This window comes from Drosophila melanogaster, chromosome X (genome assembly GCF_000001215.4).
Source record: "Drosophila melanogaster chromosome X".
In the NCBI taxonomy this organism is placed as follows: Eukaryota; Metazoa; Arthropoda; class Insecta; order Diptera; family Drosophilidae; genus Drosophila; species Drosophila melanogaster.
In genome coordinates, this window is record NC_004354.4 from 22,735,400 (window position 1) to 22,761,905 (window position 26,506).

The 26,506-nt window shown below is 39.5% G+C and overlaps 1 long non-coding RNA gene across 1 annotated transcript in view, besides 6 other annotated features; it reads left to right on the plus strand.

The window, feature by feature from the left end:
• Nucleotides 1-26,506, plus strand: part of lncRNA:CR44997 (long non-coding RNA:CR44997) — a 140,359-nt gene that overhangs the window by 78,076 nt on the left and 35,777 nt on the right. Inside the window, exon 3 of the long non-coding RNA NR_123990.1 lies at nucleotides 5,143-5,221. This is a non-coding gene — a long non-coding RNA (long non-coding RNA:CR44997). The remainder of the gene's footprint in view (nucleotides 1-5,142; nucleotides 5,222-26,506) is intronic.
• Nucleotides 3,200-3,649: a mobile genetic element.
• Nucleotides 6,297-6,893: a mobile genetic element.
• Nucleotides 8,634-9,345: a mobile genetic element.
• Nucleotides 17,980-19,923: a mobile genetic element.
• Nucleotides 20,470-20,772: a mobile genetic element.
• Nucleotides 22,245-22,504: a mobile genetic element.

A 26,506-nucleotide genomic window follows, 5' to 3' on the forward strand; every position in this document is an offset into this window, starting at 1 on the left:
CGAAGAAAGCGCCGAAAAAAACGAAAAAGAAATTGAGAAATCGAAAGCAAAAGCAAAAAGAGTCCGCAGGACGAGGGTGTACAGGACTGAAAAGGATCCTTTGGCAACTTTACCCACACACTCGGCCCTCCCCCGCCGACCACCCCCGTGATGGCACCGTTAGAAAAGCGCGCAAAAGTAAAGTTTTTGCTTTGCAAACAACAACCAATAAAACTTTAAGCAATCTTCCACAGCTTCAGTAGGTTAAAGGGCAACTCCTACTGCTTGCAGCATAACTTTCGGCGAAAATGCCTCGCATATGGTTCGGTTCTGTTAGTCCGGCTTGGCGTCCACACTGAAAGCCAATTTGGATCCCCACAATATACATACGTGCTTCATTGGGCCTTCGTACCCTACTTAAATCGGAGTTCTCTTAACTAGCATTTCAGTAATGATTTTGGGCTTTCGTTTAGGAATACAGGAGACTAATTCTTGTCTATATTGTGTTCTTTGTGCTATTGTGAGCTAAATATACTTTAATCTTCCTTTGAAACGCATTCATTTTCACTTCCTTCAATTCCAATGCTACATAGAATTAAAATTAATATGAAATTGCGATAATTTTATAACCTAAAAGTATACATGAAACTAATATTATGAGATCGGTTTGACGTTTATTTAGTGCACTACAGATTGTAAGGAAAAGCTCGATCTTGAATACAATTTCTTTCCGTGTCTAGATGTCTGGTGTTTTTTCGATGTTTGGCTGAGTTCAGTCGCGGTTTCCTGTGCTCCATTTTGATTTCTTTTTCCGCTATTTTCACTGCAGGTTCAACTCCTTGCCTTATTCTCTTGCGCTGTCTGTCTCCTCCTCTCAGGTAGTGAAGTGTGAGTATGAGTGTTGTGAAACGGGAAGTTGTAGTAGCGGCATTTTCCCGTTTCCGCTTGTTTTTTTTTTTTTTTTTTTTTCTGTCCGTAGGCAATCATTTTGACGTCGCCAGTGCTAGTGGAAATCTGCATGCCAACGCGCCATCTGCCCGTCCCTTTTCACGACCTTTTCCACATTCAATTTAACAGATTTCGATTTCTCGCCCTCATACTTTTAAATCTTCAATCCATATTTAAATTTCCAGTAGAGAGCTGAAGAGCTCTATGCCAAGCACACAGGAAAACAGACAGACGGTACCAACATGGCTGTATAGCAAGATTTGCCTTAAGCTTAATTTAATTGATAATTTCACTCAATTAGCTAGAAATACATATTAGGCGAGTATACTAGCAAACCTATCTTATTGATGTTAAGCCATTTGGTGAACTGTACTTTGATTGTTTGCCTTGTCGCTTAAAACTATGTTCGAGGCAGTCAAATAAACTAAATGAACACTGTGCGAAGTATTATATCCGCTACTAGTACTTAGTATCTTATATGCTGTAAAATTTTCTCTGTGGACGGGCATTACTCGTTTTGCGTCTAAGCGTAAATTGATGCATTCTTTAAATTAACTGGTGCCCTGTTATATTTCATTGAGTTTTTATATTGTTCGACTGTCGATCAACATTTTAAAATTTATAATTCAGTTTGTGCAGTTAATTTTCCGGCATTTCGTGCTCTCTCCGAAGTAATCCAATGCAGCTCCAGCTAACTTAAAAGCTTAGCCAGGCCCAAATAGCCTACGATGGAAAATGGAAACGCATTATTGGGTACAAAAATACAGGTAGACAGACACACACAGCCACATACACTTTAGCAGTGTGCGGACAAAGTTTTTTAGTTGTTCAGCACTCCCTATATTTCATTTTGTTTTATTTTATTTGAACTTTTTTTTTATTTTCATTGGCCGGAGAGAAGTTTCGGCAGAGTGGCACTTGAACAACGCGCCAACACAAACGCCAAGTCACACACACAGTTGTCATAAAGGAAAAGTTGTATTACATTTATGACACTTTTGAATATATATTTTCGTACATTTTTGGCCTGTGTGAGTGCTGGCATATTTCTGGCTCCCTCAGCACGTTCGTTCTTTTATTTAACTCGCCATTACGTTTTTACAACCCTTTTCGTTTACTTTTGTCCCAGCTTTTCCCGGCTTTCCCCACTTTTCTTTGTTGCCTTTTCTTTGCGTTTTTTTTTTGCGTTGATAAAGCGGCAAAGGCAAACAACGCGATAAACTTGGTGGCGCTGCGGAAAATGGAACAGCAAGGGCGGCGCCTAGTGGGCTGGGCAGCCCCGAGTGAGCGGGAAAGTGGAATACATTTTAGTTGGCGACATTCCATCAAAAATGGGCAAATGAGTCAATCTCCTAGCCGGAATGTCGAAGCACGCACTTAATCAAAGTATGCTTTCCCTTAAGAACCGATGATGAAAAATCCGAGACTGAGAGAAATCGTGTCTTAGGAGTGGCGCTTTAAGTTTTTAAAATTATTTAGAAATGTTTTATATAAAAAGGTGCTTAGTAAACCATTTCATATCCTAAAATGAGCCATTGAAAACGAAATTGAAAATATATATATATAAGTAAATGATAGCCTGTAATATGTAATTACTTGTTAGTGTTAAGGTAATTATTATAAATTGCCTACTGAAGTGTAAGTGGTTAATAACCACTGGTTATCACAATTATTCTGGCATTGCGGATAATTGCCCAACTTCTGCGTGACGAAGGAACCTGAATTATGACAGAGTTTCCACCTAGCGGCTAAGCAAATGTGTGGAAATGTGTGTGTCGAGCCTAAACTGAATACAAACAGTGATGCGAACTTAATTGATAAATGCAAACGATTAATGTGGAAAGCGATTACGCACTGTTAATTGCCCCGTTAATTGATCCGTGGCACATCATAACGCCTGTAGTTTCAATCGCATTCGACGGAAATGCATTTCCAGAGGCACGGGCCTTTAATTGATATTTTGCGTACGAACAGTATTGGCCAGCCGAAGCATTTTTATCCTTTTTTTTGAAACTACAATGACTGTCCACAGAGACTTGGTTGGAAGTATTGCGTTTGAATACGTGTATTGTTAGCTATATTTTGTGCTGCCAGTCAGTTTGCTGCACATTTTAAACACGATAATGAGAAAATTGACAACTGATGTTTAACTGACATTGTGAAATCCCGCAGGCGCAAATAAGACGCTATGTTTGGGGATAAGGGTAATCAGTTAGTATGTAAAAGGTAATTAGTTCGCTACTACTTCTAAGGCGTTCGGGAATTTAAAACTAGTGACGTATTTGGGTGGTCCAAACCGGCCACTTAAATTATTTCAAATAACTATAAACAGTAATGAGCTTAAGTGATTTCCATAATGTATCCCAGCTGCGCAACCAACATCCGTTTCTAATAAAGAATTCTTTGGCAGCGGCACTTAGCCGTTCTTGTAAACATCCTAAAGACTGACCTAAGCAGATTTGACTGCTCTCTTTGAATTTTTTCCTTATCTTAAGAATCTAAGAGCGAGGCTCTCCCGAAATACAAATATTGTTAAAATATTTATATAACACAAAGGCTTCTCCTCAATCCAATTTACATTTCATTTTTAGTCTTAAGCTGATATCCGAATAAAGAAGTTCAATAAAAACCTTCGTTAAATAATTCTTATCGGCGTTGTCCTTAGTCAACTGACGCGACATTTATTCGACTAAAATAAAAAAATATTACAACTAATTTTACTATATATACGCAATACCGGGACGCAATCACATCAAAGTTTTTGAATTGAAAGTGCCGAATAGTTGATACCGCACACGCATAAGCCATACACATTAATCTAAAAATGCCGCGGAAGCTAGAAAAGTCGGTGCGAATGAAAATCTAGGTCCGCAGCAATGCCACACACAGACTTGTGTGCGCATAAAAAGAAAATGGAAAAATGTGGTGAGAGTGTGTGAGTGATAACGACTTCAACGCCCTTTCCTCCTCGGCATTCGCACACTCGCACCATTTATTTAACTTGATTTGCTGTAATTTATTTCAAGTGTTGTCGTTTATTTAAACACTGACATGGAGAGTTTGACGGCACGCGGAAACTGCACGGCAAGAAAATGCACTGAAAGCGCTGCTCAACACACACTCTCACACATGGGCACAATTAACCCTTTGATGTAATAATAAATTGCATTGCTTGACGTTTCCACGTTTTTCCGGCTTTCCTTGAAATAGTTGGTTCCCGTTCGCTGCATTTTACCCGCTATACTCTTCTTCTTCTGTTTTTGCTCCTTGCTCAGTGTGTATGCCATTCATAAAATTATCCAAGCAAATTTTATTTGACCCACAATGCCCACTGGGCGGAAGGGTCCACCCAACAAAACCAAGCAGCCGTCTGTCTGGCTGACTATCGAGCGATCTAGTCAACTGCCAACATCCAGAAAGAAAACATAGTGGAAAATGCCAATTTATAGTGACTAAATTGCGCCGTTTACTTTGCTGTAGATCCTAAATGTACGACTTAATTTTCCTGTGTAAACTATTGCATTGCCTATTTGATAAGATACCGTCTTTTCCCAATTGAATTAACTTGACTTATTATGGTAAGCTGATATTTTATTTATTTTTTTTTTTTTATTATACATATATTTGAATTTCATATTGTTTCGGAGAACTCATATGCTCAGTTTCATTCCTTAACATAAAGCATTCTGACTTCGATACATTCGTTTTTAGAAAATGAATTGAAATGAGTTTCACTTTAGCCTGCTATCCCCAAGTTGATATATCCGATAACAGTCGATTTCCATATGCAAATAAAATCTCTTTTGCGATACCTTCCGTACATATTCCTCCATCTATCTTTATTTTCTGGGGCGATGGGAAGTGGGCGTGGCCTTAGAGTCTGCTCCACGCTCGCCGACGAAACACTTTCAAGTGTTCATCATTTTCCGCTGCTAATGGCGCTCATTTATTTTATTTTCTTTCATGGTTAAGTGTGCAAATTAGTTGATTTTTATGCGAGCGCCATTTGATCTTGCACTCGAGTTATTTTATTTTCACTTTTTACCGTACTTCCCTTCACCTGAAAGGAAAATCAATAAAATAGCCGCGCAGCGCAATGCGAAAGAAATGGCATAAAATAAATGCCAAGCAATTCGCATGCGGTGTGGCAATGTTGCTCAGTGGGCCATAATTAATTTTGCTTAATTTTCCTCTTTTCCCGTCTTGTTTTTCCAGGCGGACTCTTCAGCGGCTGTGAAGGAGAGTAATTGATAATATTGAATGCTGGCAGGACATTGCCGAGTGAAATCCATTAGTGAGTATAAATTAATCCTTGTATAAATCATTAACAAAATGGAAATAAAATCTGGGACAGGAGTCGAGCAATGCATTTGTCTCTCCTTGTGTATATCTGTGTGTGCACAGAGAAAAATTAGAACAGCGTACTGTTAAAATAAATGAATACTAATAAATACTGTCAAAATAAATCCCGTGTGCGAATTAATTGTCAAAAAACTCGCTACAGATGGATTAAAAATGGTCGCAAAATAAAAAAATATATTCAAATTTAACCACATCTAAGTCCAGCGATCATAATCGACTTTCAAAACACTTATTTCCGTTTGAAAAGTAAATTTTTTAGCTTTTCCGAACTTGTATTTTTTGTTTTTTTTTTTTTTTTCGGTGGGGTGGCATTTTCTTAAGAGTGGCAGGTTATCCATAGTTTGCTTAACGGTTTTAGTTTTTGTTCCCAGTGCATAAATACCGAAAGCGTGAGTGCGTCCAGGTATCCTTGCCCTATCGGTGTGTTCGTAAGTTTTAATTGAAGCTTTTACATTTGGCTTTGCGGTGATAATAATTAATAATTGACGGTGTTATCGTTGCCGCTTTCGAAATGCTGGAATGTGTTTATCCTTGTCACACACACACACACACATAAGTCTGTGGCTTGGAGAAGGGAAGACATTGAACCCACAAAGGTCTGCGGCTGAACCACAAGCCCCAATTCGTCGCCTCGCCCTCCGCCGCTCAGGACATGAATTAACCACAAGCAAATTGAAAGCTCAGTTCTTTTCATCCACATCGCACGCCCCTGCATTTCCCTTCTTTCTTGAGGATAAGTCACGCACACAAACATTATTCTTGTGGTTTCCGTAGTTCCGTAGTGGCAACCCTCTAAAAGGCTTATGGAATTTTATAAACTCCTTATTCTACCTAATAGCAGTTTTTACTATGTGGGCTTTATAAATTTTTGATAGGATTTCGGTGCAATTTTAACTGGAGACCGCAGTACTTTTTGTAATTGCACTTTAGCAACTATTTAAATTTATTTATTTATTTACTCTGGCTCAAATGTAGGAAAAAGCGGGTCAAAACAAGAGAGAATGGTATAGTCAACTGCGTGCGAACGAGTAATTTCATAATTTTTCTCGGATATCGAAAGATATTTGAGATAATAAAATCAAAAAAAAAAATTTTAAATTCTTCAAAAGTGTGGGCGTGTCCGGTTTGGTCGTTTTGTAGGTGAAAGGAGGGGCGTGGCCACAATGTATTTCGTATACAGATAAAAATTGGCATAACAAACAATAAAACAAAGAAAAATTTAAACACTTTTCCAAAGTGCTACAGTGGGCGTAGCAAATAATTTTGTTTTGAAAATTGATAGAAATTTAAAGGACTAATAAAATTATAAAATATCTAACAATTTTTAATAAATATGGGCGTGGCAGTTTTGGGCGTGGCAAAAAGTTTTTTTCCAAATCGATAGAAATTTGCAAGACTTATAAAAATATGAAAAATATCAGCACATTTTTCAAAAGTGTGGGCGTGGCAGTTGTGTGTGATTTGTAGGCGTTAGATTTGACGTGGCGTCTATATCTCTGAAAGCTGCATGCTCACTTTTATAGTTCTTGAGATCTCGACGTTCATTCGGACAGAAGGACATGGCTAGATCGCCTCGACTATTGATCCTGATCAAGAACATATATACTTACGAATCATGGTATACCATTTACTCTACGAGTAACGGGTATAATTAGGGTATTGTAACTGAATGATAAAGAATTGACCACCTTTTATCCGTTTCATAGCTTAGCTCAACTTGTGTGATTCTTTTGCTTCTTTATTATTATAATTTACGACTTTTTGACAAATTATCGGCAGCGCTTGAGAATGGCAACAAGCGTAAATTTGAATAAATTATTTATTTCCCAGAATTGATAGACAGCGGAAAGGATCGGCTGGGCGCCACTGGGCTAAGTATTGTGGGAGTTGGGCCTCGAGCATTACTTGTGGGTGCGGGCAGCTACAGGCTGAGAAGTGGCAACGATTGCCCCAAAGTACGTCGAACGATTCCCATTTCCCAGCTATTGAAAGCCTCTAAATACAAATATTTGCTGAAGGAAATTCGGGTGCAAGCTGGGTCGTGGCAGGGGAGTGGAGGAGCCATATTGAGCCGTGTAGCAACAGCTGTTGTAGGCCATGTCGGGGGCACTTAATGGCCATTGAGTCGGAGCTCCAATTTCTGGCTGAAAAGGCGAATTTTATCAATTCATAATTCATTCCACTGTGTAATTAAATTTTGCTGTGGCCACACTTAACAGCGCCAACTCCCAGGGGATCCTTTGTACTTTTTGGACATTCTGGCGTTCGGGGGTGGCAAGTATCTACCATCCGCAACATGGCTACAAATTGATGCGACCTTATCAATTTCCGTTTCATTTGACATTAAGAAAACTGTTAGCAGCTCTTCCTCAGCGTCCTTACTAATTATTCTCAATTTTATTACGCTCAGATTTTTATGGTTTGTGTCTTTAGTAATCTCAAACTAATCTCTGACCGCATCCACCGATGCCAAAACAGTCTTGGGGCCAAAAAACAAATATCAAAACATTTTCGGTTTGCTTTGGCTTGCTTTGGTTTGGTTTTTCATTTTCCATTCGTCGGTCGGTCGGCTTGCACTTTTTGTTTTCTATTTTTCTTCAGGCTTTTTTGGGGGTCCGGGGCTTTTGGCAAGTGCAACCAAATTGAAAGCAAAGCCAAGTCATCAAGCCGGGTGCTAGGGCGAATGTAATTGCTGCCAGATTGGAACGGAACGGGGGTCATCCAGGACCAGCCCAGGAGTTAGGTAAGCCACAGTCCTATACTATGTGTGCACTGAGAAAAAGCATTCCAATCGAGTAAAGCATTTGTTTCGCAATGAAGATAAATGAATCTTAGTCAGACGCCTTACGATGTATATAAATTCTCGATGAGCTATTACAGCAGAACCGCTATAGGCATGACTGTCTGACTGTGAGTTTATTCACAAAAAAGGTCCTATATATAAAGAACTTGACAAAAGTTTTCATTCAATTGCACGAAGTGTATTAAATTGAGACGTCCGTACTAGGCAACTATATTTAAAGGATAGGATTAATTGGAAAATTTAGTTTGCAAGGTTAATTGACTTTCAAATTCTGGAAGGAATTTGCATTATTGGTAGTCGGTTGGTGGCGGTTAAGGTGGCTCGGACTTAATTTTTTCCGTGTCTGTAACTCAAACAAAGAACTGCGCCATGAAGTCAATGGCGTCAGATAAGCGACCAGACTTCGTAAACACAACGCGTTTTTCTCGATGCCATCTCCGAAAAAGAGCAAGCAAATGTAAATCGGCTGCAAAATTGGTTTCCTCCTCAAATGCGATTACAAATTGATGAGCCAGCCAACAGAGAAAAAGTATTAGAAAACAAGAGAAAATGCTAGAGTCGAGTTCCCCGACTATCAAATACCCGTTACTGAGCTAGTGTGAATGCGAACGCGAAATTTCATCATTTTTTTGGGATATCGATAGATATTGGGAAAGAAAATTTGACAACATTTTAAAAGTGTTCAAAAATGTGGGCGTGACCGGTTTGGAGGCTTTAGGGCTTTAGAGTGGGTGCGGCAAAAAGTTTTGTTTTGAAAATCGATAGATATTTAAGGGAATAATAAAATTATGAAAAAGTATTCAACAATATTTTAAAAAGGTGGGCGTGGGTGGTTATAGGGTGTACTCTAACAAAAGTGGAAAAAAGTTTTAATTTCCTTTTGCAAATCCATCCATCCATGCAAATCAATGCATTACAAGATTAATAATATTATAAAAAAAAATAACCAAAACCATTTCAAAAATGTGGGCAGTTTTGGGTAATTTTAGGGCGTTAGGATGGACGGGGCAAAATGGGTCAACAAACTTGCGGTGCGTCTATGTCTTTCAAATCTGTATCTGTATGCTGAATCTCAACTTTTTGCTTTTATAGTTCCTATGATCTATCTAGACGTTCATACGGATAGACGGACAGTCGGACAGACGGACATGGCTAGATCGACTTGGCTATTTATCATGGTGAAGAATGTATATACTTTTTATAGTTGGAAACGCTTCCTTCTACCTGCTACACACATTTCAATGAATCTAGTATAACCTGATACCCTACTCACCATAAACTACGAGTAACGTATAATAAGCCCACAGAGGATAAGGGAGCAAAAACAGGGGGAACAGGAAAGTTTACAGAAGGGCCTAAAAAGTCACAGTCGGATTAAATACAGACATCCGAAAATTACACACCATTGAGCCTTAAGACCCTGCTAAATCGAAAAGCAACCCCGGCAGCCAGAAGTCATTGAATTCAGCTACGAACTTTAAGGCTACAGCTGCGGAACTTCAAGGAAAAGTTCCCAAACCCACTAAAGGGTCCCTCATTTAATGCCAAGAATAATTTCTAATTATAAGGGCACACACACATGGGCAAATATTTAACGAAATTATTAATGTACACAGGACGAGAGCTTTCATTACACATTTTATCCCGAAAAGTATGCACCATTTCCACACAGCCCGCCATTGTGCCCTCTTTTCCTATGTCCCTGGCACACCAACTCACTCAAGTGCTCAACGCAGCGCACAAACAATTAAAAACCGTAAATGTCCCCACATGACAAAGTGTGAACTTAATTTCATTTCTGTAATTTACAAATGGTGACAGGAAGGGGTCCATGATAATAACCAAAGAGAAAGCGTTGTGAGAAGAACTAAATATAAATGAAAATGCTTTCTCCGAAAGCCACAAAAACGGAACGGCATCGGAGTATCGGAAGGGCGTAAGGATCGGCAGGACCTAAGCCAGTTGCCAGGCAACTCCTTCGACAATAACAAGCCAAACGAAGCACACATAAATGAAAGTAATTTTCCAAATACTTATGTGTGCAGTAGTTGCATTGTGCGACTCAGTGGGTACCGTCATTTTTCAAAGCTTAATTTCCACAAGAAGGCAAAAACGACAGGAATATACCTAAAAAAAACGAAAACAATAAAAACCAACTAAGTGCACTGGCAGGGTAAAACAAAACTTCAATGTAATGAAGCCGAAAGCAAAACACGTTAAAATATCCCTGCAAAGAAAAGAGCCAAAATGGAAAGTGGAAAACATGGCAGCATTGAGTCCTTTTTTTCAGCGAAAAGCGGGCGAAAGCTTTTCCTAGAACGCAAAGAATATTAACAGAATGTGCATAACGAGGTACTCAAAATGAAATGCAAGTAATGTGTAAAATCATTCCAGAATTCCAATGTGAAACAATTTAAGAGAAATGGCTAAACGAAAGGAATGCAATTTCGTAAGGATATTATGAAACAAAAAACGAATTTGGTTAAGTGTGGGGTAAAAATTAAAATAATTAACAAGATTTATTTATGAATTTTATGAATGAATTTTATTTATAGGGCGAGTTAAAATAAATAACTTCTTAAGCAAAGCCCATCAAGTAAACCAGCTATCAGCAGTGTCTATATTAGAATAGCTTACGTAAAATGAGAACAAAGAACGAAAGATGCAAGAAAAATGTCAACTTATAGTAGTAGCAAGTCCTTTCCAGCCAAGGGCTGCCTGCATCCTGTTGCTGAGTCTCTTTCAAATAATTTCCGAATCGCTGGGAGCTTTGCTCAAATGCATAAGCTCAGGCAAGCCAAACCAAACTAATACAGATACTTGGCGAAGGGAACTCGAGTCCCGAACCCTCGCCTTGAGCACGCCACACACTTAAGCTTATCCGGGATTTGGCTTCCTAATTCATTCATTTACCGCATATCCCTTCAGCGCAGACTGAGCTCCGCTCGATTCTGCCAAACAAAGGGACTGCAGCTGCATCAAGAGTTTGCTACAAATTGCCGAAGCACTCGACATCCGCTCAACTAAACGCATCGCAGTCAAAGTCGCATTCATAACCCTCCCAGCCCAAGCCCGAGCCCGAGCCCGAGCACGGGCCAGGGCCCAATCCCAATCCTCAATTCCAGAGCATTTCCCTGCTGCTTGTTTAGACGCGGGACTGCAAGTCCTCAGAGCCGGCATTACGCATACGACGCGTTGCCCCGCGCAAATGAAGTTAGTACTGCACTTAGGCGGGCGTCTGGTGCACTGCGAGAAACAACACCACCGAAATGGTTAAAAACTGAACATCCGTTACTAGCTTCGCCTAGCACAAAACTTGATTTTAAAACAATGAATGAGATTGTAGAAACACATTGGTTTCTTGCAATATTTGAGCACCTGTGCAACCAGTCTAATGATACACAACTTTAGCTTAAACAAAATGTTACGTATGATATTCAATAGCGTTTTTTTTTACGTTTTAAAAACCTTTAAAGTGCAGTTTCATTTTAACATATACTTGTGTGACCTTTTTTCGCTGTGCCTGGAATCCGAGGAAGTTCATGAAACATTCATTAAGAACATTGTGGTTGTCCTTTTTTCAATTCTGCGTGTTCCTTCAGCCGTTTTGCAAAGTTTCAAGAGTGTGCATTCCCAGCGAAAGTTGCATTTTAATGGCGACCTGATGATAGGAACATCCTTTCGCACCAGAGGACGTATGAGCAATATTCAAAGTTGGGCAAATTTGCAGTTAATAGCGAGCGGAAACTTGCGGCTATCTGTGGTAATAAACGTGAACTGCATGTGCACATGCCGCACTTCACATTCTGGGAACTTTCTTATCAGCGCCAAGGGAAACGAATGCAATGTCAGCCAAAATAATTAGAGACTCCGGCAATTTGGTCAGCCCGACTTGATGATTACATTTGGGAGGACCAAAGGTGAGGGCTTTAGGGTCGGAAACTTTTGCGGGTGACAAGCAAGAACCCATAAAGAAATATGTAAGGGGGAAAAAGAAATGAAATTCGAGAATCATCAACTGGCAAACACACACTCAAATACAAAGTAAAGTTTGTCCCCGATGTGTGGTCGAAAAGTGGAGATGGTGAAAAAGTTGCCAAGCATTAGGCAAAAAGTCTTTCAAAAGAGCAGCCGAGTAATTTCATTGTTGTTCGAAATTTCTTAGCCACTTTTGTCGTGCACTTATTTATTATTTGGCTAATTCGCGCATTGCCAAAGTGGCTGCTTTTATTTTTTTCTTTCCCAAGGAGAAAAGTAATGAAAGTGCAAGGGATAACTTTTTCGGTGGCCAAGTAGCGCTCGACTGCTTGTCCAATACTATTTCACATTTGCACAGAACTTTGAACAAAGCCCACAGAACCGATAAACAGCGGCTCTGGGGGAGTTTGCAAACTTTGCCGCAAGCTCCAAAGAAACGGCTCCGATTGCAGCGTGCAACTTGCAACTAATTTGTCTTACCCCCGGCTGGCGAATCCCATCGAAGTGCCCCCGCCACCGAAGGGTTGGCTTTTGTTTACAGCTGATTGTATTTGGCCTTTGTTTTCGGTCATTGCCAAAGTTGTCACATCGTCGGGCGAAGGCCTAATGAATAGAAAGCCAAGCCAGCACGAAAATCTGCACTCCCGCCGGCCCAATTGACTAATGTGGCTGAAAATGTTCATTACCCCAAACTTGAAAACTCATTCGAAGAGTGTGGGCTCGAATCTTTTAATTTGAAATGTTTCGAAACAAGGCCGATTTCGATTACTTGGAATAATTGCTTGATCAATGCCCTGAAATCATTTAAAATTTTCCGGAAATTACCTAATGACGCTAATAAATACATTTATAATTCTCGATTCCCGAGAAACTATCTATGAATTTGGATCTGTCTGCGATTTTGGAATCCTGACTCACTTCCGCCAACCTTGGCAAAATAAACAATAACCAAATTTACAAGCCTGTGAAAGGTCATTGTTCTAATAACTGGTCAACCAGATAGTATATTTATAATCTCAAAATAGGCAACTAAATGCTGACTAACCGGAAAGCAGGCGAAAATTTTTTAATAGAACTCGCAAGCGTCGTAGCTCCCTATGTAGTTGCAAAATTATTACAGTTATTGTCGACCAAGGACTTAATTTGTTACCTAAATCAATGCTTTGCGATGGCTGTGTTCGGACAATAGATCTTTGACAAAATTATTTGAAGTTTTTGGCGTATTATTTCCATCTGAACTGCGAGTATAAATGGGTGTATTTTTCGCGGTAAGCCCTTCAAAGTTATGACAGTCGAACAGGCGTAGCGGTGAGTGCGTGTGCATAAAATCAGATATCAAAAATTGTTTACAAATAATTTAATAGCCGCAGCGCACGCACGTCACGCATTCGTGTGCGCCGTAAAAACAGGACACACACACTCGCTCGCTGGACAACCCATAAATCGGCTTTGTTGACCGGTCCTGGACAATACATTGGTATTGGTGCGAGAGATTTGTACCACCCCCTCACCCACTCGCCACATCACTGCCTCACCGTTTAGCTTATGCCACTGACTGCGGTCGAAGCGACAAAGGACCTTCTCACATGTGTGTGTGTGTTTGGCCATAAATAAAATGTTAGTCCGAAAACAGAGTAAGCATGGTAGGTGGGGGCAGCGCGCAGGGTGTCTGAAGCAGGCCGGTCGGATGCGACTACACGACATTAGGCCGAATTAATGCGCGCTAGGACTTAAGTCGCAAATTTATTTCTATTCTGGTTTACGAGACAAAACGACGAGCCGCAAAACAAGCGCTGCCCCAGCCTTTGTCCCTTAAGTGCACTCGAAAAAATGTGTACCTGTATTTTAGTTCATGTAATTAAAACTAAAATTGCATTAAATAAAAAATAAATAATAAAATCACTTAACATTAAAACTGAAATTATTGTTCAATATTGTTGAAAATGAATCAAATAAATACATTATATTACATGATATCCACGCCTGGTAGTTACAAACTTATTTGTTGCTTAGAGATAAAAGCTTATTTTTTTTATAAACTTGCATAGGGTATAATTTTTTCAATTTAATTTATTGTAATTAATAAAAGAAAGGCACCTGACGACCTATGTGGCTAGCCCTTTTAGACACCCTAGGTTTTTTCAGTGCCTGCTTGCACGTGCATGTATGTGTGTGCCCCTGTGAGTGTGTTCTGTTCAACATTTCGGCATGACAGTGGAAATCCGGCGATAAATGTTACCAGCAAGTGTGCGAGTGCCTACCAAACTGGTAACTCTCATGTGCGGTCGGTTGGTGTTCCCGGGAAGGGGCTAAATGCTAACTGGTACAATTTAGGTGCTCCATGGAACTGTTCATTCGCCCCACGGACAATGGTCGATGGGCGATGGGCGATGGGCGATGGGCCATGGAAGATGGCAAATGGGCGATGGGCGATGGGCGATGGAAATGGGCGATAGCGGGGGGCCCGTCCGCACGCTTTGTGTTAATTTGTGGACAAATTTGTGCGCCTCAACGGATGCGAATGCTTTAGGGGCGGTCGGCAGAGGGGAAAGCATGAAAAAACGGAAAGACAGACCATTGTCTTCCTGCGTCCATCTAATCCCATGGATCAGCAATCGATAATGAAGTTGCCGAAAAACACACGCTCCAGTGTCATAAGTTAGATGGAATGGAGCCGAGAGATCGGAGCGGCGAAAGAGGGGAGTAAATGGGTGGAAGTGGATGGAGACGGGTGGGCATACCGATTTGTTTGCAGAAAATCCAGTTATCGATGGGCCTGTGGGAAAGCGGCCAGGAAAAGCGGTTAGCATTACCCGGCCACTGTTTCAATTTATGTTAAGCACAAAGCAAGGAACAGAAACCGAGTCTGATTACACCGAGAGAAAGTGGTAGATGAATTGGTGACTGAACTTGCTTTCCTCTTTCAAATAGTTGTAAACCAAACAAAGTCAAATCCACTTTCCACATTCTTAATTATATATTTTTTTATATTCGTGTAGTTACACTTTTTCTCATTTATTCTTACACTACTTATGTATATGAACGGTAGTAAACAAGTCTTCATTTTCGATTTGTAAATACAGTGATGTATAATCATATTATTATACAATTGCATCGATTTTCGTTTTCAAAACGTTGTCCCGGTCCTTTTTTATACTTCGTCGAATTTGCCGTTTTTGTATACGGGTTTTTGCATTTGCTACCAATGTTGTGGGCAAAAGTTTACTGTATGGAGTGCTTAAAGCCAAAATGTCAGGGGATTTTCTTTGGGGTTAACAATTTCCATTCACTTCGTCAATAAATAAGACTTTAAAAAAATTACCTAATTTTACCCGCGGCTTGACTATAATACAATACAATTTAAATTGAGATTGTGCACATTTCTGGTTTTGTTTTAGCCAACAGAGCAGCAATGGATAGTCCATGTTAAAAAAGTTTTTAAATACCAACTCGAAATATATTTTTGTTTAAATTATTTTGCGCATACTGTTCCATTTTTACAAGCCATGAAATCTCCAAAAACCCAATCGCTACTACAACACAACATGCTGCAGGCATTAGTTTAGCCGACTTGGTCGTTGACTTTAATCCTCGGCCAAATAGTCCCAACAAAAAATTGCTTCTATACCGACTTTACATTTTGTGTTCCTGGCATTGCCGAATTGAGGACTTTAATCGAATATCGCGCATACGCAGAGTTTTTATGCAATTGCCAAATTGCATATGCAATTAAATTGGGAAGAGCCAAATGAGCCAGTTGGCGGAGCAACAAGGATACCTGGCCAGGTGTGCGAGAAAATTCGTGGGAGAGTGGCAGAAAAGGGGCCCTAGAAAATTCTCGTCCAGTATCCACAATTTGTGTTGATGGCGGCTGCATCATGAAATAGCATAAAATTGACTGGGAAAACTATTAAACTGTCAATCGCCAGTGCCAGACCCGCTAACGCTTCATTCCACTCTGTTTCCTCAGCCACTCGACATATGGCCGGGCTTACGTTCCCAACCGCTTTTCCTGGAAAATGGGAGAAATGGCCGGTACGCCAACCTGGCCGCAAACATTTTCATAACCACTGCGCACAAAGGGTGCAGTTAAATTATTATTAAGTGACAAATATTTACGTAAAATATGTGGTTTTTAAGCTATGATGCAATTAAAAAAAAAAAAAAGCTGAAATGGTTTGCTTTAGAAAGCCTATATAGAACAAAAACCATCCGAACTAACATTATTGTTTCACTGTAAAATCATTCATAATATCGCCAAATTTAAAGCAGCTAACGCTATCCAGGCGAAGTTTCCTGTCTGAAAAAAACGTACAAACAAGTGAAGCCGTTGAGTTTGAACGAAAAATGGACCCTATATACCCGGGAAAATAAATTTAAAAGGCAGAGGGCTGGGAAAACTGATTGCACCACTTGGTCTGGGGATCCTTTGCACCCTCGAAAACCCTCTGCCCGATTCTGGCGCGTCACGTGCGCACTTTAACATCAGCATGATGGTATTTTGCCCAAAGAAGCGCACAGATACTACATATACATATACATATACACATATAATGGGGCTCACATGGTGAGCTGTGTGGGCGCTCGGCGGGTACTCCATACAAACATCTATCACAGTCGGCTTAGAATCAATAAAATATAACTTTGCGTGCTGATTTCTGTAAACGCTGGAGGCCACAAAAAGGCACAAGCCTCTCAAGGTAACTAGACGCAGACACCACCCTCCACCCATCCATTCACCCGTACGTCGGGCCCAGGGCCTTCCCCTCGGTCGCCGACAATTCTTTTGGCCAAATGTATTCATAAACATGGCCAGACAACATCGCAGCCAACAAGCGAGTGATAGAAGCACGTGCATCTGTCTGTCTGTCTCTGGCTCCCGACAACCAGTACACGGAACAAAATAGCTTTGTAGTTCGTACCTGTTTTTCATTCCTTGTGCCAGAAACAAAAAAAAAATCAATCGTTTCCGCATAAGTGATGTATTTTCTTGACTAGGGTGACCTTTTCCTCTACGAGTAACGGGTTTATTACAAAGAGCACTATAGATACACTCTAGTTATTTATTTCCCAACTGCGACATTGTCAAACTCTTCACTGTGTTATTTTGCCTCAGTGCACAGCTCGTATGTGGTTTGGTCGCGCTCTGAGGAGGGACATGCAGCCGTTTTGCCCCTGTTTAGGGATTTCCGCTCGAATGCGAATTTTATATGCGCAATAAAATATTAAAAAACCTAAAACACACAACAACACGCGAGGAATCGATAAAATTGTTTTTAAAGCGCGTAATTCAGCTGACAAGGATTTGGGATTCGGGACTCTGGATTCAGAATTCCAGTCAGTCATATGCAAATGGCTGTTTGTTTGAGTGTTGTGGTAAAAGTCAAATGAAAAACCAAAACAGAACGCATTTGCCAACGCTCATTCCGAACGCATTACGAATGAAAAATAAACTCTTTAAATGGAATTCAATGACATGGCAGCCACCGCGCTCCACACTCTACACTCCATGCCTCATCCAAGGGAATATATATCCGAAAACACACATGTACACTTACGCATATGTAAAGATCCAGAAAGGAGCACGCTTGTGTGCGCGGTTGGCGTCTTGAATTACCAACCGATATGGGATGTCGCTCAAATCACAGTGAGTCTAAACTTATTTTTGTTGAAAATAAGAAATCTGTAAAACGCATGCACGCATGTAAAGAGCACAACCATAATGGGGCTACATAGCGATCTCGGTCTGACGAATATGGTGTAAGAGAGTATGTATTCTAATTTTCGTTTCTTCTTTCAATAAAGTTCACCAGTCGCAAATAATAAAATAATAAAAAAATAAAAAGAAAATTTTAAATAAATTTATATTATTTTCTGCATTGGAGAAGTTAAAGTCTCGACTCGAAAATATGAGTGCGCCTTATCAAATAGACAAATTAGAGGAGACGAACAATGACACTTGAAAAATACAGATGCGCTCTGTGTTGGTGCATTCCGGGCTGTGCACAACTGTGGAGCGTTACCTCTGGAGGGCTCACGGAGTCAAATGTATCCGAACATAAGAATTGGGTGGCCTTGAATAAGAAGGCGTTGGCAGGCTTGGGTAAAGTTGAAGAATGTTTATCAACGAAGCGGACCTGTACGAAAGGTACAGTTGTATAAGAAATTTCCCAGCAAGCGAATGGAGCAAGGTCAAAGCGTGTCGACCTACATAAGTGAATTTGTCGAAATACTGAATGGCCTGCCCAGAGTTGGAATAGAGCTCAACGAGGATGTTCGATCGATAGTGTTGCTGTCAAGCCTTCCATAACAGTTTGAGCATTTCGTGGTGGCTATAGAAACTCGAGATCAGTTACCCTCTTTCGTCGTTCTCACCATAAAGTTAAAAGAGGAGGGTGAGAGAAAGGCGGTTACAGAAGAGCGAAGCGATATCAAAAAGGCATTCGTCGCAGCACAGATGCCAAACTCATTCGCGAAACAGAAAAAACGAAAAGAAATCGTCTGTTTCACGTGTGGTAAAAAAGGCCATATAAAAGCACAGTGCTCAAGTGTTAGTGATGGCAAAAAGATGATACAACACTCAGTGAACCGCCAAAGTAGCCTACTAAATGCTGGTGACGTTAGCAACTTAAAGATATTAGTGTGGTGCTTATACAAGGAACTTTTCATAAATTTTGTGAAGCACACTGAAAAGATCGGTGTGGCCTATGCTGGTTTCCTCCAAGCTGAAGGAAAAGGGGAACTCAAGATTTAAACAGACTTGTGCACGCTCACGCTCAAAGATGTGCTATTTGTACCGAAGATGACAGGAAATTTCGTGTCAGTGAGCAGTGCTGCAGATGCAAAGTGATTTTCGATACACACAATGCCCAAGTGATGCAAGACGGAGAATGCATCGAGAAAGCCAATAAGATTGGCAACCTGTACTTGTTTGAAGGCGAGCGTAGTAAGTGTTTTGCGACGACAACTGTAGATGGAATTGGTCACTTAAATTTCTCTAGCATGAAAGCGGAGTGATAATGGAGGAGTGTTTGTCAATAAGCTGTTCGTTTAATATCTCAGATGTCACGGGATTTCGCGGCAGCTAACAATAGCAAAATGGAGTTGCCGAAAGAGCTAATCAGACGCTGGTGGAGATGTTCAAGGTGCCTTCTATTCCACGCGGGACCAGGAGATGCATTTTGACGAAGCAGTCAACAATGCGGTTTATTTACGGAACCCATCACCTATCACCGCAGATGCCAATGGAAGCGTGGACGGGTAAGAAACCGTGTGTTAGCCATCTTAACCCCCTGCATATACATCCTCGTACCTACCCGAGATTCCACAATGCCCGTTTGTAGTCTGATTTAGATTGGCTCCGGCTGCGAAACGTCAACGAAACTTTAGCGCACTGCAACTTGCAATGGCCACGCACGCTCATCTGCCACGCCCATAAGCTCTCAGTGGTGACCCCTAAGAAATACAAAAGGATTCCCTAAATACCGAATAAAATAATATTGAATAGAATACAGAATACACATGTGGACATTTAGTTTAATCAAAAATTCTTTCTGCTGTTCTTATTGGCGCTCAGCTGCTGCCTGACGATAAGTTGGAATGGTCATCTATGGAGAAAATGTAAGCGGTTAGAATTCGAACCATGCACGGTCAAAGCATATTGATATCATTTCATTAAGGAAGATATCCAAAAGGGCGATGTTGAATTAAAATATGTACCATCTAACGATATGATTGCCGATATGTTAACAAAGAATTTGTCAAAACAGAAGCAGTTATTAGTTATAAAGCTTTTGTTATGTTATGTAAATTGTTGTATTAAAAATATGGTAACATTGAGGAGAGGTGTTGAAATTAAGTACAATAATACCATTTTAAACGTATGTTAAACGAACGAATTAATAAAATAATGTATGTTTAGAGAACTGAGAGACAGAGAGAACTCTTAACTTAAGTCGTCAGAGTCAAAGACAAGAAAGCGCATCGCGCATAGAGTCAGGGAAATCAATAAAATAACATTTGATCGATTATCATTTTTTTTTACATCTGGATCGACGGGATTCTCCCCTCATTAAATAATAATTATAATAATGAAAATAATAATAATAATAATAATAATAATAATAATAAATAAAAATAATAATAATATTAATAATGATAATAATAATAATATTACATAATAATAATCATAACAGTAATAATAAAAATAATAATAATTATATTACATAATAATAATTATAATAATCATAATAGAAGTAATAATAATAATAATAATAATAATAATAATAATAATAATAATAATAATAATAATAATAACAATAATAACAATAATAATAAAAATAATATTAATAATAATAATAAAAATAATATTAATAATAATAATAAAAATTTATTACAAGAGTCGAGTTCCCTGACTATCTGATACCCTTTAGTCAGCAAGTTAAATTTCATCATTTTTTTGGGATATCGATAGATATTGGAAAAAAAATGAGTATAAATTTAAAAGTTGTTTAAAAATGGTGTCGTGACTTTTGTGGGCGTTTTGAAGGTGAAAGGGCGTTGGCACTTTCTATTATACAGATAATATTTTTTAAAAGTGTGGGCGTGGCAGTTTTCGGAGGTTTAAGGGCGTTAGAGTGGGCGTGGCAAATAGGATTTTGGCAAATCGATAGAAATTTACAAGACTTATAAAATTATTAAAATATATATATTATATTAATATCAAACATAATAATTAAAATTCAGTTGAATTTGTAAGAAATTAAAAAGCTGCTTTGCCAATGCCTATGATCAATTGCATACACTTAAATAATTAAATACCTTATAGCCGGTTAAAGTTTAATTGTTTCAAATAACTGGTTAATTAATGTTAAAAGCCAATATTGTCAATATACCAATGATTTATAAACGATATAAAAACGATATTTTGTAGTTGGGCTGTCTTATAATTCTTAAATTCTAAACCGTAGTCACTGGGAACGCGGTTCACATAGTGACAAGCGCACCGGGAAAAATTATGTTAGAAAAGGACTTGATACATAAGCGGACGAAGCGAACTTAAATTTCATTTATAGTAATTTTAGTTTGATAAATTGCCAGACAGCTAAATGGAACCGCAGTTATTAAATTGAGTTTATAGCTAGCTTACAACCCAATTAAATGCCAAATAAGTCTTAGGGTTAGAACAAATTAATGGCTGTGCAAACACTCGAGGACTGGCCGCTTGGTGGTCAAAGTTCACCTACTATTAAGTTTCACTTCAGTTCATTTCTTTTATTGGGGGTAAATGGGGTTGACAACCCCTTTCAAAAGCCACCACGCTCCCAGGGAGTAATAAAAATGATTTAAATCAAATCAAATCAGGGGCAACAATAAATATAACAAACGGCAAACGGACTGTGAAGTGCGGTGGCAAACTTGGCCCAAAAGTTGCGGGAAAATTGGTATGAAAATGGGGGAATCTGGAAAATGTGAATGCAAATCCGTCTGGTGGGTGTTTGACGGACAGGCGTGGCTTATTGTAGCTGGCAAAATTGTCATTCAAGTAAATTTTAAATGCACCACTTGGCAACACTTTTTGACGAGCGCAAATTGATTTTTGTTGATGCAGGCTTCGGTTTCTTCTTCGATCTTCGTACTCATTTTCCCTTCTTTTTCTCAAATACTCCAATCTTTTCCCATCCCCCAATTTTCCTCCATTGATCTGCGCTCCCCTCCAATTGCAGTGAGATGCTTCTGATGATGATGTCGTTTCAATGCTCAGATGAAAAAGTTTGCGCAAATTGCGGTGCAAATTTGCAACTTTCGCATAAAGTTTGACTCAAATTACCTAAGCGATGAGCGTTTTGGGCAGGGCGCGGAGAAAGGGACGTAGTCGTGGCATAGTCGAAGCTGTTGGAAAGTGAAAAGCGAAACGTAGTTTGCCCAAAAGTTGCTAGATTGTGTGACAAATGTGGGTACAAAAATTATGAACACTCAAAAAAATTTATGTTCAATTCTCCTGATAACTACATTTATCATCTATTTATCATTTGTGTAGTACATTTATTGGATACATATCACACATATATGAAAAAATACCTGCTAGCAAAGCTGAAGTTTCTGACACTTAAGATATCAAGTCTTGGTTTTTACAACATTCATCGTTAATCCACTAAAAGTAGTGTACCTACTACCGACTATCAAATACCCGTTACTGAGGTAGTGTGAATGCGAACGCGAAATTTCATGGGCGTAAGAGTTGACGTGGCGAGATGGGTTAACAAACTTGCACTGCGTCTTTGTCTCTTGAATCTGTATGCTACACGGACAGCCGGACATGTCCAGATCGACTCGGCTATTGATCATGATCAAGTCGGAAACGATTCCTTCTGCCTGTTACATACTTTTCAGCAAATCTAGTATGCCCTTTTACTCTACGAGAAACGGGTATAATTATTTCAAAAAACGGGGAAGGGCCAAAGAAATTCGATGGACATCTTGCTAAGCTTTATATTGAAAGTTGAGCAGCTTACTCGTCCTAAGAAATAAATATTCACTTCTATAAGGTTTCGCATAAAATTACTATCTGTCACGTTCTATAAAATACAAAAGAAGGAAGTAGTTACTTACTACAAGTTCAGTAGCTACTACAGTTTAGACTATCAAAATAGTGGAGTTTGCATTTATTTATAAAAACGAATACGAGACAACTGTACACTGTAGAATGCCTTTCACACTTATTGAATTCTCCGTACCTTAATATTTGCGCAAATCCAACTTTTCGACAATCACGGCTGCCTATAGAGATGTAAATCTGTACAAGAGTCCGATCCCAATCAGCCTAGACAAAAAAACAAAAAAAAAAAAAAGAAAACAAAAACCAATGTTCCTCATCACAAAAAATCAGAACAATTTTGGGCCGGGCTCGTTCTTTATTTATTTTCGTTGGGCCGCTGAGATGGCTAATGCCGTTGTTGTGGGCAAAATTCAATTTACTGCATGACTCCATAGCACCGACACACGCTGCGGACTCTCACAGATACAGCACACACACGAGATGGGCACACCCACACAGTTGCAGGGACAAGAACAAAAACATGGGAAAACGCGCTTCAGCCAGTGAAGCGAATCGAGATGCGTGTGTTGGCAGCTCTGTGAAGCATATAATCGACAAAACACACAGAAACACCCTAGGCCGGTTCACACATACCACCAGACATATTGCGTATACGCTGACCATATTGCGTATACTCAACCAACACAATAGCTCCGCCAGCCATCCAATGCCAAACCGCTTAAAGCCAAAATTGCCAGCGACAACATCATAAACTCAATATTCAATCCATTTGACTTTTTGCTTTTTCTGCTCACTCCCCCTCCCCCTTGAAGTACAGCGCTCCTTAGCCACGGGAAAACAGGGGCGACAATGGGCTGCGGGACTATGGGGGCGTGGCGATGGCAACAGACTTCCTTTCTATTTGATTTTCTTTTTTTTTTCGGTATTTTTGGCCCAGTAAGTTGGCTAACAGGGGTAGATTAGCTCGGTCGGCCAAATAATACGGAATGATTTGAGAATCAAAGGGAAAGCTACGATTATGTTTCGATATATGTTTTTAGATTCATGGACATATTTTATTAAAATATATCAAATGAAAATTAATATTAAGCTTGTACATTTTGGAAATTCAGGATTACGTTACATTCTTACTGTACGAAATCTTCAATTCAGAGGGTTTCCTGTACCCTCCTTTTGTATCTACGAGTATGCTACGACACCAAACCACTGTTGTTGATTTACCGACATTGATTGTGTGTGTTGTGCGTCCAACAGATTGATATATGCCCCTGACAGTGTGTGTAATGCGATGGTAACGCACACGATATAGACATCGGTTGGGATTGACCAGAGACCAGAGGCGATTGTCGATGGATCAACAAATCCAGAATGAGTGCATTCGGTGACCAAATCGACAGACTCGTTGGCCGCCTGAATGACCGACTGACTGACTGACTGACTGACTGACGACCAACTATCTGATTGACAATGCCTTAGTGCATCGCATTTTATGCAAATGGCAGACGACAATCAATTTTTAGTTTTGTGTCTGGACTGCGGCATTTGCATTTGCATTTGCATTCGCCATGCCGTTTGGTATTCAGAAATTCGCATTTGACATTTGCATTGGCCATCGAGCATTCATAATAAGCTCGAAAAGCATTTCCATCTACTGCGGCGAGAATGATATCAATGTGTTCCCACCCATATATATCCTCATCGAATATTGTAAAGTGGAAGTGCGGGGCACTGTGCTCCTCTGTTATGATTTTCGCTAAATATCTGTTTTTTATTGTTGGTGAAGTGCCGCCCGAAAAGTATCCCCTGCAACTGACAGTTTTCTGAATTACAGTACTATCCATCAGTCCGGTAATAGTGGAATTTCGATATATTAGATCCATTGATGTCCCAACAGCATTATTGACGATCCAGTAAAAGCGCTTTAATAATAATAATTAATAATAATTGTTGGCCAAAGGGCACAATGGTAAAGACAAAATGTTAAGTAACAAAATCTTAAAGAAATATTGTACCGCTTATCGATTTTATTTAAGACATACTTTTCTTTCCTTTCAAAAAGTAAAATTTTAAGCCGTATATGATTTTAAAAGTTTTTAGCAATTTAAATAAATAAGTAAAATAAGAGAATACTAGTTATGTGCTTGCGACAGTTTTGAACGGCTTGGTGGCATTGGAGTAGGTGTGGCCAAAGTTTGAAATATACTTAAGCTGACATTACGTTCCCATTAAATTAACCAATTTAAAAGCGTTCTTTTGTAGATATTTTCATAAAAGTATAGATTCAAAATAATTTCTTTACAGTATAGTTGACAGTGGAACTGATCCGAAATTTCCGAATTTGGGACTTGTACACGTCGATCTGGAAGCTTGCGGGCTCTTTAAGACCATAATGATAATTTTTACCAACAGATTTTAATTTTTCTTCATTTTATTTGTTATGCTTGTTATTTTGTTATTTTTGATTGCCCTGGCCTGAATCTGTCGATAGTATATTTTTCTTGGCGATTCAGGCGACACGACTGAGTGGCTTTTAGTGCCCGGGGGCATTACCACATGTGTCCTGGTTGCTGCTTTCTATGGTAGCCCAAATCCTGTGCAGATTCTCAATGTCTGTCAACTGCATTTGAGTGACTGCTCAAATCTTACTGGCGTCGTTCGTTCGTTCTCTTTAAAAAGACTCATTGCAAAACAGTTTGGCATTGATTTGTGTGCTGAGTGTTTGGCGCGTGTGTGGTGTGTTCGGCGGCCCATTTCGCTTGATTGCCCATTTCGGTGTGCCGACAGTGCCAAAAGTTTTTAGAGGCATTAAAAGACACAGACTCTCGCTGAAATTCTCAAAATGACTCGTTTTCCAAGTCAATATCGAACGGGGCAAGCAGGCATACTGCCATTCCTCACCCAAGCACGTACAAGTGCGGACAACGAACTAGCATGTGTCTTCATAAACATTAGAAAGTTTTGAAACATTTATTTATTATTAAAGAAGACATGTGAATTCAATGAAATCTTTTACTTTTATATTTTTTAACTTATTTGATTGGAAGAACTGAGTAGATGGAACAGGACACTGTGGTTAGGAAGCTAGTAAAATTCCTATTTCCTATTTGTTACATCGGTCATATAGCTCTTATATCAGAATATCTTCTAATCCTCGGTATTCCCAATATTCTTCACTATACTATTGCATGGATGCATGCCTTTATCACAATCGGTTGAGATTGCCCTATCACCATCATTACGATCCAAGTCATAATCATCATCGTTGTCGCCGAAGTCGAACATAAAACGCGATGGCAGAAAGTTTGCCAAGTCTTCGACAGATTTCAGCGCCTCCTACTTTTCCGTTTTTCCCACTTTACCGAGTTTCCAGCCCCCTTAGTGATTTTCGAACTTAAAGCCCTTGCTAATAAAAACATTAACGTTGCCCCCACATGTGATGAGAGTGCGCGGAGCTGGGGTGCGAACTTTAGTCATAAATAAATATTTTCTTGGCTAACATTTTGAGCAGATTTGGGGACGATTTTAAGGCTAAGACTTTTGGACAAAGCGCAACGCGTGCCAATTTGTTAATAGACGAAAGTTGCTTGGTTGTAATTTGAAACTGTTTACACTCCCCCTCTTGTGAGTCCACTGGCCCCACTGGTTTGTGTAACTTTTGAAACGTTTGCAAGATAAGAAAGCAAAACTTTTCTCGAGAAACGACTCCTACACTGAAAAACTAGTAAAATGTAGGTTAAGCAAAAAGTGACTTAGTACTGTTTGTGATAGTAAAGCCGTAAAGCAAGATGGATAGACAGTACGAACTCCTTTGGTGCGGCTTAAATGGCACATCAAGTTATATTACATTGTTTTATTACATTTATTTTCACATAACTAAA